This window comes from Dama dama, chromosome 17 (assembly GCF_033118175.1).
Source record: "Dama dama isolate Ldn47 chromosome 17, ASM3311817v1, whole genome shotgun sequence".
In the NCBI taxonomy this organism is placed as follows: Eukaryota; Metazoa; Chordata; class Mammalia; order Artiodactyla; family Cervidae; genus Dama; species Dama dama.
In genome coordinates, this window is record NC_083697.1 from 61,425,665 (window position 1) to 61,439,247 (window position 13,583).

Below are 13,583 nucleotides of genomic sequence, written 5' to 3' on the forward strand. Positions count from 1 at the left end.
AATCCGTCCTGAAGTTATCTTTGGCTTGCTTACAGTTTTTACAAACACAAACGGCCAGTACTCGGAGTAGTAAATTGCTGTCATCCCGCTCGTTTCATAAAAGAGTAATTTGTAACAGAGGCATCTCAATCAGGGCTTCTCTTGCTGAAGACTGAATGGTGAAGCAAACTGGCCCCGATTCTGGCCGGCACGATGCTGTGTTCTTGGGTCATCCTGGCACCCTGCCTCTGCCCAGAGCGTTATCTGCTGTGGGAGCAGGTTAACCCGTGTCATTGTTTCTCCAGACTATTTGTAACGTTTGCTCCGAGAAATAATGCTATAGATTAAGGCCTCTTCTAAATAAGTGAAATCAGTATCCACCCGTGTTTGCCAGAGAATATATGCATTTACTGCCAGGGTCATGAGCACAAAACCACCATGTGAGATGAGAGGAAATCTTTGAACAGCATGTAGGTTAACTTACTGAAGAAGGTCTGAGAAGAGACATGAAAGGGAATAGTTTTATAAGCATAGCATGAGACTGTGTTTCCCATTGTATGCTTCATAGAATATACTCAAGATGCTCCACAGAGAAAGGCCTCCATGATCAAAATACATTAGGGCAGCATTTCAGACTTTTTGATCTGAAGATGCTTTCCACTCTTAAAAATGATTCAGTATCCCAAAGAGCATTAATGTGGGTTATATCTATTAATACTTACTATATTAGAAATTAAAACAGAGATATTATAAAGGTATTCATTTAAAAAGTGATAAGTTCCTTATGTGTTAGCCTGAATAATATTTTTTTGTAAAAATCAACTGTATTTTCCCCAAAATTTTAGTGATAAAACTGGCATCATTTAATTTTGTTTGCTTGGTTTTTTGGTTTTTTTGCAAATCTCTTTGATGTCTGGATTAGTGGTCAACTATTAATTCTCTGCTACTTCTCCACTCATTCTGTTTGTGATATGTTGTTTTGGTTGAGCATATTAAGAAAATTTGGCTTCACACAGATATGTACTAGGAAAATGGAGAAATATTTTTGAGCCTTTTTAGAAAATTGTGGATATTTTTCTTTAATGCTATACATAAACTAGACAAATGCAGTTTCTTAAGGGTTTGTTGCAGTGTGCAATCCAGAACCATATCAAAGCACTTTTTACACTTTGTTAAAATCCATTAGTCTGTCTTGTGCTTTAAGGAATATTTTAAGCACAAATGATTCTGTAACATAATGCAGTGATTATTCAGAAAATATTGGTTCACTGAATTATACAGACCATACTCTAAAAACTGTTGTATTAGGGAAACAGTATATTTTCTATTCCACTCTTTAATTGTACATTTGTCCATTAAGTTTCAAATTTATTGAACCATGGATTACATTTTTCTCATAACATCCAAGAACATCCCTCCAAACACATGTGGACACAGTAGCATAAGGTTCTGAGTTAAAGTTTAATGTTAAGTTAGAATCCATGGCAGGAAATTTAAAAAATCCACTCTGGAAAACAGATAGCTACGTGGGTGACCCTGAGTAGGTCTTTACCCCGTCATGAGACAAAGAAATCAAGAGTTCCTCCTGGACTCAGCCCTAGGAAAAGCGTAAAGTCTAAGAGAATTATCTCACTATTCTTTCCTTCTCCAGTTCTCAGCTTTGTCTCTTCTGAGAACATCAACTTGGCCACTCATTGAGTGTTACTTCAGATCACTCAGAAGAGTATTTACATTTTAGTTCTTCTTCTTTTTTTTTTTCTTTACAATGTAAAGAGCTCTGCTTCCTTTAAAAGGATTTCCAGTACTGAGTTGCAGGCAGTGTAAGTGTTAGGCTGGGGCTTCTGACTGTGTATGTTGTTGTTTTATGTCAATGAATGGAAAGAATGGATTTTGAATGAGGAATGGCAAGGATTATTGAGCTGATAATAAATGGAGGAGAAGTGTAGGCTGGTGTTAGGTGAGGGAATGGACAGTTCATGGGACCAGGGGAAAGGCAGAAGTTGGGGTGTGTGGGAGTAGTTTTGCTATAAGGATCCACTCTTCTTCAGCTGACTTATACTTGTAACCTGTCCTGGATTTTCAAACACTGTTTCCCACTTTAGTTAGGGCTGATCTGGGCACAGCATGGGGGTTTCATAACTGGGACAGATGTCATGAATGAGCAGAGCTTCCCCTCTCCCGCCCTCCCTAAGAGCATCGTGGATTTGCTAGAATCTTGCTAGCTTCGTTTCTCCCTTTTCTAAGGAGGAAATGTTATCTCTTGCTGCAAAATAAGGAAGTACTAAAACCTTCGGGACAAGGACAGAAAAGTATGCCAAAGGAGCCTGGGGTCAGAGACAGAGGGGCTTGGGAGGGACTAGAAAGAAGTCTACTTTCAGAAAGACTTTTCTAAGTGCTGCTGAGGAAGGCATGACTGAGAGAATGTCAGTGTCCTTTGCAAGAATGGATTTCCTTTTCTATGATTTTTGGCAACAAAACTGCATTTCTTGAAAGTGAGCTGTATCTGAGGCTGAACCCTGTGGGCTCCCATACTGCTCATTTTAAGAGTGCTTAACTATTGGTGAATTTAATTTAAGAGCAATAAAGGTTTCCTTTTGAAATTTCCAGTACAGGACCAATGTATTCTCACATGAGACCCTCTAAGCACACCATCTTTCTCAGTAACTGATGGACTGCTACCCCACCAAGCCTCTCTGGATTCATTATGTTGCCTATCAATTGAAAAGGTGGTCTACAGTTATTTTCCTGTGATTAGCAGTTTTACTACTTACGTCCCCTATATAAGCCCAAGTTGCTTTGGCTGAGTTTTATGGTTTAATTAACAATTTAAAAAATTTTGGTTTTGATCATAGCTTTGTTCCGGTTGCACTTTTACCCATCATTCATTTGTCTTAATAATTCCCCATCTGCTTGGAATTTTAAGTTAGTGACTTAAAATATGCATCATTTATTTCAGGATGTTCAATAGAGGCTGGCTTCAGTGGCATCTCTTGCTTGGCTGTTATATTTGCTGGCTCATTACTTTCTTTCTTTGCTGGAGTGAAGATTGAAATTATAACACTGAGCTGGAGTGTTTTTGTTCCTGAGGGTGATTATTCTGAAGAGCAAAGTATTATTTTGCAGCTCTTCTAGCGCCTTTCTGCATTGAGTGTTCATAATTTTTAAATATCAGACAAGAATCTTTCTTTGCTACTCAGGGAATGGTTCTGAGAAGGCTTTGTGGCATATGTTTCGGAGGATTTTTTCATGGATATTAAAACTGCCATGTGGCATCTTTTATCCCATCCTGGTTGTTACGTAAGATTTCATTTGGGGGCCCACTCGGTGGCTATGACCCAGGGCCTGGGTGCACGGAGCAGTGTGTCCGTGTCGACCCATCAACACTTGACTGTCTGTCACACTAGACAGAAGCTGGTTGCTTGGTGCAGGGATTGGCAGGGACTCTTTTTCATCTATAAAAAGAATGTCCTGGACTGCATGAACTCCAAAGTATTTATTGGAAGGTTTGGCTCCATGACACAGGATTGATTATGCAACTTATTTTTGACTTTGAGAGATGAGTCTGAGGGTTTCAGAAGCATCCACCTTGTGATCAGTGTCTAGATAATTTCTTTAGACGTCGTTATTTTCAATGCATATCACTTTTTATAGCTTTGCATTTTTCCCTGATTGCTTTGCATTGGTAATTATTTTTATAATAAAAATCCGTTCCTAAGAATAGACTTTACAAGTGTCTTGAACCTAAAGTTGACTTGTGTCTTAGAAGGACTTATTTATAGCCTAGACCTCCAGTGTCCAGGACAGTCACTGGTAGTTATCTGTGGCTGTTGAGCACTTGGAGTGTGGCAGGTCTGAACTGAAATGTGCTGTAAGTGTCAAAACAGTGAATTTCAAAGACTTGGTTGGAAAAGAGGAATGTAAAATATCTCAATAATGTTCTATTTTTGTTGCGTGTTGAAACCATAATATTTTCTATATATTGGGTTAAATCAAATATAATAATAACATTAATTTCATCTTTTACTGTATCTTTATGAATGTGCCTACAAGAAAATTTTAAATTACATATGTAGCTTGCATTTTCTACTAGTTAGCCTTCGACAAGCTACCTAGAAAAGATTTCTGGAAATAGTTTGAATGTTTATCACAGAGTGAGTTCAGATTTTCTGCTTTCCTTTGCTGCCTTCTATTTGTTAGTAATAGAATTTTGCTCAAAGTTACTCTCAAAAAAAAATCCCATTAAACACTAGGACCTGTTTTTAATTCTAGGTGCATATTACAGTGGTTAAGATCTCTGTGGGCTGCTAGTTTGGAATATGGTGAAAGAGATAAATCTCTTGTTTCTAATTTTTCTCTTTATTGAGTGCTTTCCCCCTTCTGGACGGTTAAGTGTCCACCCCACTAACTGCAGCCTGTGATCCTGAACCACCAACCAGAGCAAGCCAGCTGGAGACTAAGCCCAGCTCAGAGAAAGTCTCAGAAGAGGCTGGATTAGGGATGGGGCTCGGGGGAGGACTTCGACACGGGATGTACCAGAAAACTCACATGTGACTTCAGGGCAGGAAAGGAGCTGCTTTCAGTTCCAGCAGAACATCAGAAGTCATCCTTTCCTGTGCTCAAGTGATGTATTTGAAATGTGGCAGATTTTACATTAATTCTTTCTTTGGAATACAACTGATGTACATTTACTTGGCTGGGTGCTAGGGTACAAAGTCAAGTAAGCCATGATTGCCCCCTTAAGAAGTAGCATGATGCTTTATGTGCCAAATATAGATTCTGAAGGCTGTACTGCAGGGAGTTAGCAAACATCTGTAAGTTATAAAAGAGCAAATTTGAGAGACCGTGAGGAGGCCTAGTGTACTCATAATAAGTGCCTGAAGCTATGTGAAAAGCTGCTCTATACAAAATGAAGTAGACAATTTGTAAATTGCTCCAGAGGGCAGAACTAGGAACAAGAGAAATTTCTAGAGACTGATTTTTGGCTCCTGCTGACAATCATAGCCGTCAAATAATTAAATGGGTCATATTGAACAATGGACATGGCTGGAGGTTTCACCTGGCGAGTCATCATCTTCCTATGTCCACACATACTACCTGACAAACGTTCCCTTTTGTTTGAGAAAGCTAAATTGTTCCTAAATCTCTTACCCTGAAACGAAGTTGTTTTCTGAAGTGTTTAGTTCTTTGTCATAGGTCTGTCTTCTGGAGGGACCTGCCAAATGTAATTTGGAAGACATTTGAGTGGGTTTTAAAGATCCTCTAGGTATTTCCCAGGCTGATAAGTTTGGTGCAGATTGAATGGACGTCCTCAGTAGAAGACTTCCCAGGTGGTGCTAGTGGTAAAGAACTCGCGTGCCAATGCAGGGGACAGAAGAGACACAGATTCAATCCCTGGATCGGGAAGATCCCCCGGAGGAGGGCATGGCAACCCACTCCAGTATTCTTGCCTGGAGAATCCCGTGGACAGAGGAGCCTGGCGGGCTATAATCCATGGGGTCGCAAAGAGTGGGACACGACTGAAGTGACTTAGTACTCACTCACACACAAGTAGAGGGTAGAGCGCGTCAAGCCAAAGTGGGACAAAGGCGTGCAGAGCTGTCCATTGTGGCTGGAGCTGCTGTGATGTGATGTTTTGCAAATTTCACAGTCAGAGATGCGACAGGAAGGAAAGACTGGAGTCAGATTTTACAGGGCTTGAGCTGCCTTGTTAAGGATATTGGGTGTTTTTTTAAGAAGGTTGTGCTATGTCAGCCATGAGAGGTATTAGGGAAGTGAAATAACTAGATCTGTTTTTAGATTTTGAAGTAGTGAGATGAGATAGAAGAGGGAGATCAGTTAGGAGGCTATCACAGTAGTCGTGTAAAAAATCAAGCAGTGTCTTGATCCACAAGTATTATACGAAGTGGTTCATTTCTATAAACCCATGTTGATGTCTTCCGATGACTTTCCCCTCTGGTACCCAGAAAATTTTTAATAGTCTGCTTATTGGCCTCTAACAGAAGAGAAGGCTATGGCACCCCACTCCAGTACTCTCGCCTGGAGAATCCCAGGGACGGAGGAGCTTGGTAGGCTGCAGTCCATGGGGTCTCTAAGGGTCGGACACTACTGAGTGGCTTCGCTTTCACTTTTCACTTTCACGCATTGGAGAAGGAAATGGCAACCCACTCCAGTGTTCTTGCCTGGAGAATCCCAGGGACTGGGGAGCCTGGTGGGCTGCCGTCTATGGGGTCGCACAGGGTCGGACACGACTGAAGTGACTTAGCAGCAGCAGCAGCAACGGAAGAGAAAGTCAAATAAGACTTCCTGTCCTACTGATGCTGACCTGCTTGGTTCCTAAAGAATGATAGGAAAAATAACACCGAACTGAAATTCTTGGTCTGCTTTTGCTTAGTCTTCTAAATATTGGTATCTCCCGTCTTAAAAACAAGCCATCCTCTAACCGCATTTCACATCCCAGCTTCCTCCAGTAACTGGTCCAGTCTTCTGCTCCACCTTTCAAGAGTTGCCATGGTGGCTACCTTTGCTTCTACTTGCCCATTTTATTATTATTTTTTAATTGTTTAGGTGGAGGGTAATTGCTTTAAATTTTTAAAAATTTATTTTTGGCTGCGCTGGGTCTTCGTTGCTGCCTGAGGGCTTTCTCTAGCTGCAGTGAGCAGGGGGTGGGGGGCACTCTCTAGCTGAAGAGCGAGGGCTCCTCTTGTGGAGCACGGGCTCTAAGAATCGCAGACTTCACAAGTCAGCTCACAGGCTTCGTTGCTTCACAGTATGTGGAATATTTACAGACCAGAGATGGAACCCATGTCCCCTGTGTTGGAAAGTGGATTCTTAACCACTGGATCACCAGGGAAATCCCTATTTTTCCCCTTGGTTTACCAACTGTGGCTTCTGTCTTGATCATTTCACTGATGGCTCCTACCTGTCACCAGTCACTTGTAGCTTGTGAAATCTGGTCGTCCCTCCTCTGTATTTCTCTCATCCAGTAACTTCGATGTAGTTGACAAAACATTGTTTCTTCTGTCTTCAAACATTCTCTTCTCTTGGCTTTTGGAAAGCCACAACCTGCTATTTTCCCTTTGCCTCTAACAGTGGTTTCTACACAGCCTCCTTTGTTGGTTTTTCCTCTTCTTAATTCTGAGTTGTATATCCCTTGAGATGGTCTTCTACATTTCTCTTTTTGACACGCTTTCCAAATGAACTCAGCATAGCAGTACATACCACCTATTTGATGGGGACTCTCAAAGTTAATTTATTGCTTAGACTCACCAGTGAGTTCCAGACTCATCTATCCGACTCTGAACTTGACGTCTACGTAGCTACTAAATAGGCATTTTGAACTCAACATGGTTAAAATAAACCCTTGAACTTACTCCCCACCAACCCGTGGTTTTCCCAGTCTTCTGCAGCTCTTAAGTGACGATGATGGTTGCTACAGCCAAAATCTAAGGGTCATCTTTCTCCTAGATTTCTCTCTTTCCTTCACACTCTCATCCAAATTATTCAAGACCCATTCCAAATCTGTCGCTGCTCTGGTTCCGTGGCTAATCCTGAGCCCACGACTCTACCATCTCTCCTCTGGAATGTTGCAGTACTTCCTAGCTTTTCTTCCTGTTTCCTTTCTTGCTTCTTCTTTCCACCAAGCAAACATCCAGAGCACCTCTAGAATAGCTACCAATTCATGCCACTCCCCTGCTCAAAAACCTCTCTAAGGACTTCCCAATGTACTTGGACTAAAATCCTGTATTTCTGCTGGAGTATCCACATGGACCTCATTTCCCACACTCTTTTCACTGCTCCTTGATCCCCAGCCACCCTGGTGTTCACATGGCCAAAATGGGACAAACTCCTTCTTCACATGAGGGCTTTGTTGTTGCCTCTGCCTGGAGCGCTCTGCTCCCAGCTCTTCATGTGGTTGGCTCCTTAGACTATTATGAACTCAGTTCAGCCTCATCCTCCAGCCTCCCAGTCAAAAGTACTCCCACAGAAATCACTGACACTTCATTAGATTTTAATGTCTTTGTGGTGGTGGTGGTTTAGTCCCAAGCCGTGTCTGAGTCTTGCGACCCCATGGACTGTAGCCCACAGGCTGCTCTGTCCATGGGGATTCTCCAGGCAAGAATACTGGAGTGGGTTGCCATTTCCTTCTTCAGGGGATCTTCCCGACCCAGGGATCAAACCCACACATCTCATGTCTCCTGCATTGGCAGGCGGGTTCTTTACCACTAGCGCCACCTGGGAAGCCCTACACAATGATTTTGTAATGCTTCTTATTATCTGGAACTATCTTGCTGGTTTGTAAGCCTCCTTGTTTACATTCTCCTGACCTGCCGGGGCAACAAAAGAACAGGGCGCTAGCCTGTGTTGTTCCGGGCTAGACCCTGGCCCCTGAGCCAAGCCTGCTACAGGGGGTTGCTTCATGAATGTACGAGTGGATGTTACCTTTTGTGTGTGTTCTTGGGGGATGTGCTCCTCCTTTTTTGTTTTTAACGTTTTGGCCAAATCTCTTCTGGAAACCCCCTGTGCAGCCGTATTATTAATAGTTTATCTCCTTGTTCTTCCTCTCCTTCCTCATCAATACAGACTTCCCTTGTTCAGCCAGAATTTCAGTCTTAGACACCATTGCTCTCTTCCCAGCCCTACTGAGTGTTTTTCCCCTCAGAGTCTTTGTTCACGAGATAATATTCACTGCCTCTCAGTTCTGCTGCACAGTTCTCTGGATCTGATGAACACAAAATTGGGGGGCATTATTGGTGAGAATTGTGGGAAAGATTTAATGAATGGCGAGTAGTCTTTACTTCTCAGTAACTTTGTGGTATGTAGGTTAAATCCCTTCAGCTGTGATTTGAGCCCATTTTTTTTGGCATCAACTTCCCCCCCCCAAATAAAACCTTTTTCTGATTATAAAGGCTTTTATGCAGAATATAAAAAAATAGTACAATAAAGTTAAAATTAAAAGTTCCCCCTTAATCACACCTCCTAGAGAGAAATCAATAGTAACAAATGGATTGGTGTATAGCCTTACAGATTTTATTCTTTATTATATAAGCAAGTATTTTTGTATCTAATCAATTTATATATTCCTTTCTACACTTATCTTTTAAAAAATAACTTTATTTATTTATGACTGTGCTGGATCTTTGTTGCTGTGCAGACGTTTCTGTCGTTGTGGCAAGTGGGGACTATTCTGTAGTTGCAGTGTTCAGGCTTCTCCTTGTGGTGGCTTCTCTTGTTTCGGAACATGGCCTGTAGGATGTGTGGGCTTAGTAGTTGCAATTCCTAGGCTCAAGGGCACAGGCTCAGTAGTTGTGGCTAACGGGCTTAGTTGTTCTATGGCATGTGGGATCTTCCCGGATCAAGGGCTGAACCCATGTCTCCTGCCTTGGTAGGTGGACTCTTCACCACTGAGCCCCAGGGAAGACCCCACGTATCTTTTTAAATTCAGTCTCCCTTTTGATCTCCCTGTCTACATATATGTATATGTATATATATGTGTGTGTGTGTGCTGTGTTTAGTCCCTTATGCTTGTCCAACTCTTCGCGACCCCATGGACTATAGCCCATCAGGCTCCTCTGCCGTGGGTATTCTCTAGGCAAGAATACTGGAGTGGGTTGCCATGCCCTCCTCCAGGATATATATATGTATATAGTCACTCAGTCATGTCCGACTCTTTGCAATCCCATGGACCGTAGCCTGCCAGGCTCCTCTGTCCATGGGGATTTTTCAGGCAAGAATACTGAAGTGGGTTGCCATGCCCTCCTCCAGGGGATCTTCCCAACCCAGGGATCAAACCCAGGTCTCCTGCATTGCAGGTGGATTCTTTACTGTCTGAGACACCAGCGGAGCCCAAGAATACTGGAGTGGGTAGCCCATCCCTTCTCCAGGGGAACTTCCCGACCCAGGAATTAAACTGAGGTCTCCTGCATTGCAGGCAGATTCTTTGCCAGCTTAGCTACCCAGCCTATATATACATATAAAATAGAAAAATATATATACACAATTAGCTATAACTATAGTTATATTTTGGACATTCTTGATAATGCTAGAGATGTGTCCTTTTGCATGACTGAAGTTTTGTGCAGCAGGGAGAAAGGAAAGGCTAGCTTCACTATTGGCAGAAAGTGACAGCATCAGCTTTGTTTAGCTCTTATGAACCATTTTGGTTATGAAAAAAGAGCATGACCAGGATGGGCTGGAAGTGACTCAGAGATGTCTGATCTGCCTATCATTAGAAAGAAACAAGATTTGGAACAACAAAAGCGAATATAAGCAAGTGGGACTACATCAAACTAAAAAGCTTCTTCACAGCAAAGGAAACATTAACAAAATGAAAAGACAACCTATAAAATGGGAGAAATTATTTGCAAAGTGTGTATCTGATAATGGGTTAATATCTAAAGTATACAAAGTACTCATACCTCTCAGTAGAAAAAAAATTTTGATTAAGAAATGAATAGAGGCTTTTTTGCCCACGGATGCCACTGAGAAAGCATTGTTGAAGTCTCCCCCACTTCCACTGCCGTCACGTTTAAGTCAGAGTCTCCCAAAGAGCCCGAGCAGCTGCGGAAGCGCCTCATCGGAGGATTGAGCTTTGAAACAACGGATGAAAATCTGAGGAGCCATTTTGAGCACTGGGGAATGCTCACAGACTGTGGTAATGAGGGATCCAAACACCAAGCGCTCCAGAGGCTTCCAGTTTATCACGGTGGAGGAGCTGGATGCGGCCACGAATGCATGGCCACACAGCGTGGACGGAAGAGCTGTGGAACCAAAGAGGGCCGTCTCGAGAGAAGATTCCCAAAGACCTCGTGCCCACTTAACTGCGAAAAAGATTTTTGTTGGTGGCATTAAAGAAGACACTGAAGAATATCACCTGGGAGATTATTTTGAACAGTATGGGAAAATCAAAGTGATTGAAATCACGACTGACTGAGGTATTGGCAAAAAAGAGAGGCTTTGCGTTTGTAACCTTTGATGACCATAACTCCGTGGACAAGATCGTCATTCAGAAATACCACAGTGTGAATGGCCACAACTGTGAAGTGAGAAAAGCCCTGTCTAAGCAAGCGATGGCTAGTGCTTCATCCAACCAGAGAGGTCGAAGTGGTTCTGGAAACTTTGGTGGTGGTCGCAGAGGTGATTTTGGTGGGAATGGCAACTTTGGTCGTGGAGGAAACTTCAGTGGTCGAGGTGGCTTTGGTGGCAGCCGTGGTGGTGGATATGGTGGCAGTGAGGATGGTTATAATGGATTTGGTAAAGTGAAAGTGAAGTTGCTCAGTCGCGTCAGACTCTTTGTGACCCCATGGACTGTAGCCTACCAGGCTTCTCCGTCCATGGGATTTTCCAGGCAAGTGTACTGGAGTGGGTTGCCATTTCCTTCTCCAGGGGATCTTCCCATCCCAGGGATCAAACCCAGGTCTCCTACATTGCAGGCAGACACTTCACCCTCTGAGCCAGCAGGGAAGCCCTATGGTGAAAGCAATTTTGGAGGTGGTGGAGGCTACAATGACTTTGGCAGTTACAACAATCAATCTTCAAATTTTGGACCCATGAAAGGAGGAAACTTTGGAGACAGAAGTTCTGGCCCCGATGGTGGTGGAGGCCAATACTTTGCCAGATTATGAAGCCAAGGTGGCCATGGTGGTTCCAGCAGCAGCAGTAGCTATGGCAGTGGCAGAAGGTTTTAATTATTGCCAGGAAACAGTACTTAGCAGGAGAGGAGAGCCAGAGAAGTGACAGAGAAGCTACAGGTTATAGCAGATCTGTGAACTCAGCCAAGCACAATGGTGGCAGGGCCTAGCTGCTACGAAGAAGACATGGTGTTTTTTTTTTTTTTTGACATGTGTTAGACAATACTCGATGTGTATGGGCAAAAAACTCTAGGACTGTACTTGTGGCTAATTGTGTAACAGGTTATTTTAGTTTCTATTCTCTGAAAAGTATAAAGCATTCCAACAAAAGGTTTTAATGTAGTTTTTTTTTTTTTGCACCCATGCTGTTGATTGCTAAATGTAACAGTCTGATCATGACGCTGAATGAGGTCTTTTAAAAAAACAAAAAAGAAGACATACAGATGGTCAGCAGGAAAAGGTGTTCAGTATCACTAATATCGGGGAAATGCAAAGAAAAACCACAATAAGATATCATCTCACACCTGTTAGAATGGTTGTCATCAAAAAGACAAAAGATCAGTGTTGGCTTGGAGAAAAGGAAACCCTGTACACTGCTGGTGGAATGTAAACTGCTGCAGCCACTATGGAAAGCAGTATGGAGGTTTCTTGGAAAATTAGAAACGGTACTACTGTGTGATCCAGAAATCCCACATGTGGGTATATATACAAAGGAAATGAAAACAAGATCCCAGTATATCTGCTCCCATGTTCACTGCAGCTGTTATTCACAGTAGCTAAGATATGGAAACCACCTGTGTGTCCCTTAGCGGACGAATGGGTAAAGAAGACAAGGGATGCAGATACAATGGAATATTACTCGGTCGTGGGAAAGAAGGAAATTCTGTAATCTGTGACGACTTGGATGGATCTTGAGGGCATGATGCAAAGTGAAATAAGTTAGAGAAAGACAAATACTGTGTGATATCGCTTACATAGGGGATCTAAAAAGCCAAAGTCATTGAAGCAGAGAGTACAGTGGTGGTTACCAGGAGCTGAGGGTGGGGGAAATGGAGAGATGTCAGTCAATGAGTATAAAGTGAAAGTCGCTCAGTCATGTCTGACTCTTCACCACCCCATGGACTATACAGTCGATGGAATTCTTCAGGCCAGAATACTGGACTGGGTAGCCAGTTCCCTTCTCCAGGGGATCTTCCCAACCCAGGGGTCGAACCCAGGTCTCCCACATTGCAGGCGGATTCTTAACCATCTGAGCCACCAGGGAAGCCTGTCAATAAATATAAACTTCCAGTTAAAAGATGAATAAATTCTGGGGATCTAATGTACAGCGTGTCATTATAGTTACTAATACTGTATTATATACTTATAAGTTACTGAGCAGAGAAGGCAATGGCACCCCACTCCAGTACTCCTGCCTGAGAAATCCCATGGACGGAGGAGCCTGGTAGGCTACCGTCCATGGGGTCTCGAAGAATCGGACACGACTGAGCGACTTCCCTTTCACTTTTCACTTTCATGCACTGGAGAAGGAAATGGCAACCCACTCCAGTGTTCTTGCCTGGAGAATCCCAGGGACAGGAGCCTGGTGGGCTGTCGTCTATGGGGTCACACAGACTCGGACACGACTGATGTGACTTAGCAGCAGCAGCAGCAGCAGCAAGTTACTGAGAGAATAGATCTTAAATGTTCTCACCACAAAAAAAGAAATGGTAATTACATGATGAGATGGAGGTTTTAACTAACCTATAGTGGTAATATTTTGTAATATATATGTCAAATCAGCAGGATGTATACCTTAAACTTCTGCAGCATTAAATGTCAACTATACCTCAATAAAGCTGCAAACAAACAAATAAAAAGATACAAGAAGAACAATACTGAGATAAAATCCTCAAATAGGGAATTTCCTCATGATCCAGTAGTTAGAACTCCATGCTTCCACTGCAGGGGGCACAGATTTGATCCCTGGTCAGGAAA

The 13,583-nt window shown here is 42.7% G+C and overlaps 1 protein-coding gene and 1 pseudogene across 7 annotated transcripts in view; both read left to right on the forward strand.

Moving 5' to 3' along the window:
- The window catches only part of TBC1D1 (TBC1 domain family member 1), a 224,886-nt gene that overhangs the window by 16,611 nt on the left and 194,692 nt on the right, over positions 1–13,583 (forward strand). The window lies entirely within an intron of this gene.
- On the forward strand, positions 9,218–11,663 carry LOC133071566 (heterogeneous nuclear ribonucleoprotein A1-like; annotated as a pseudogene).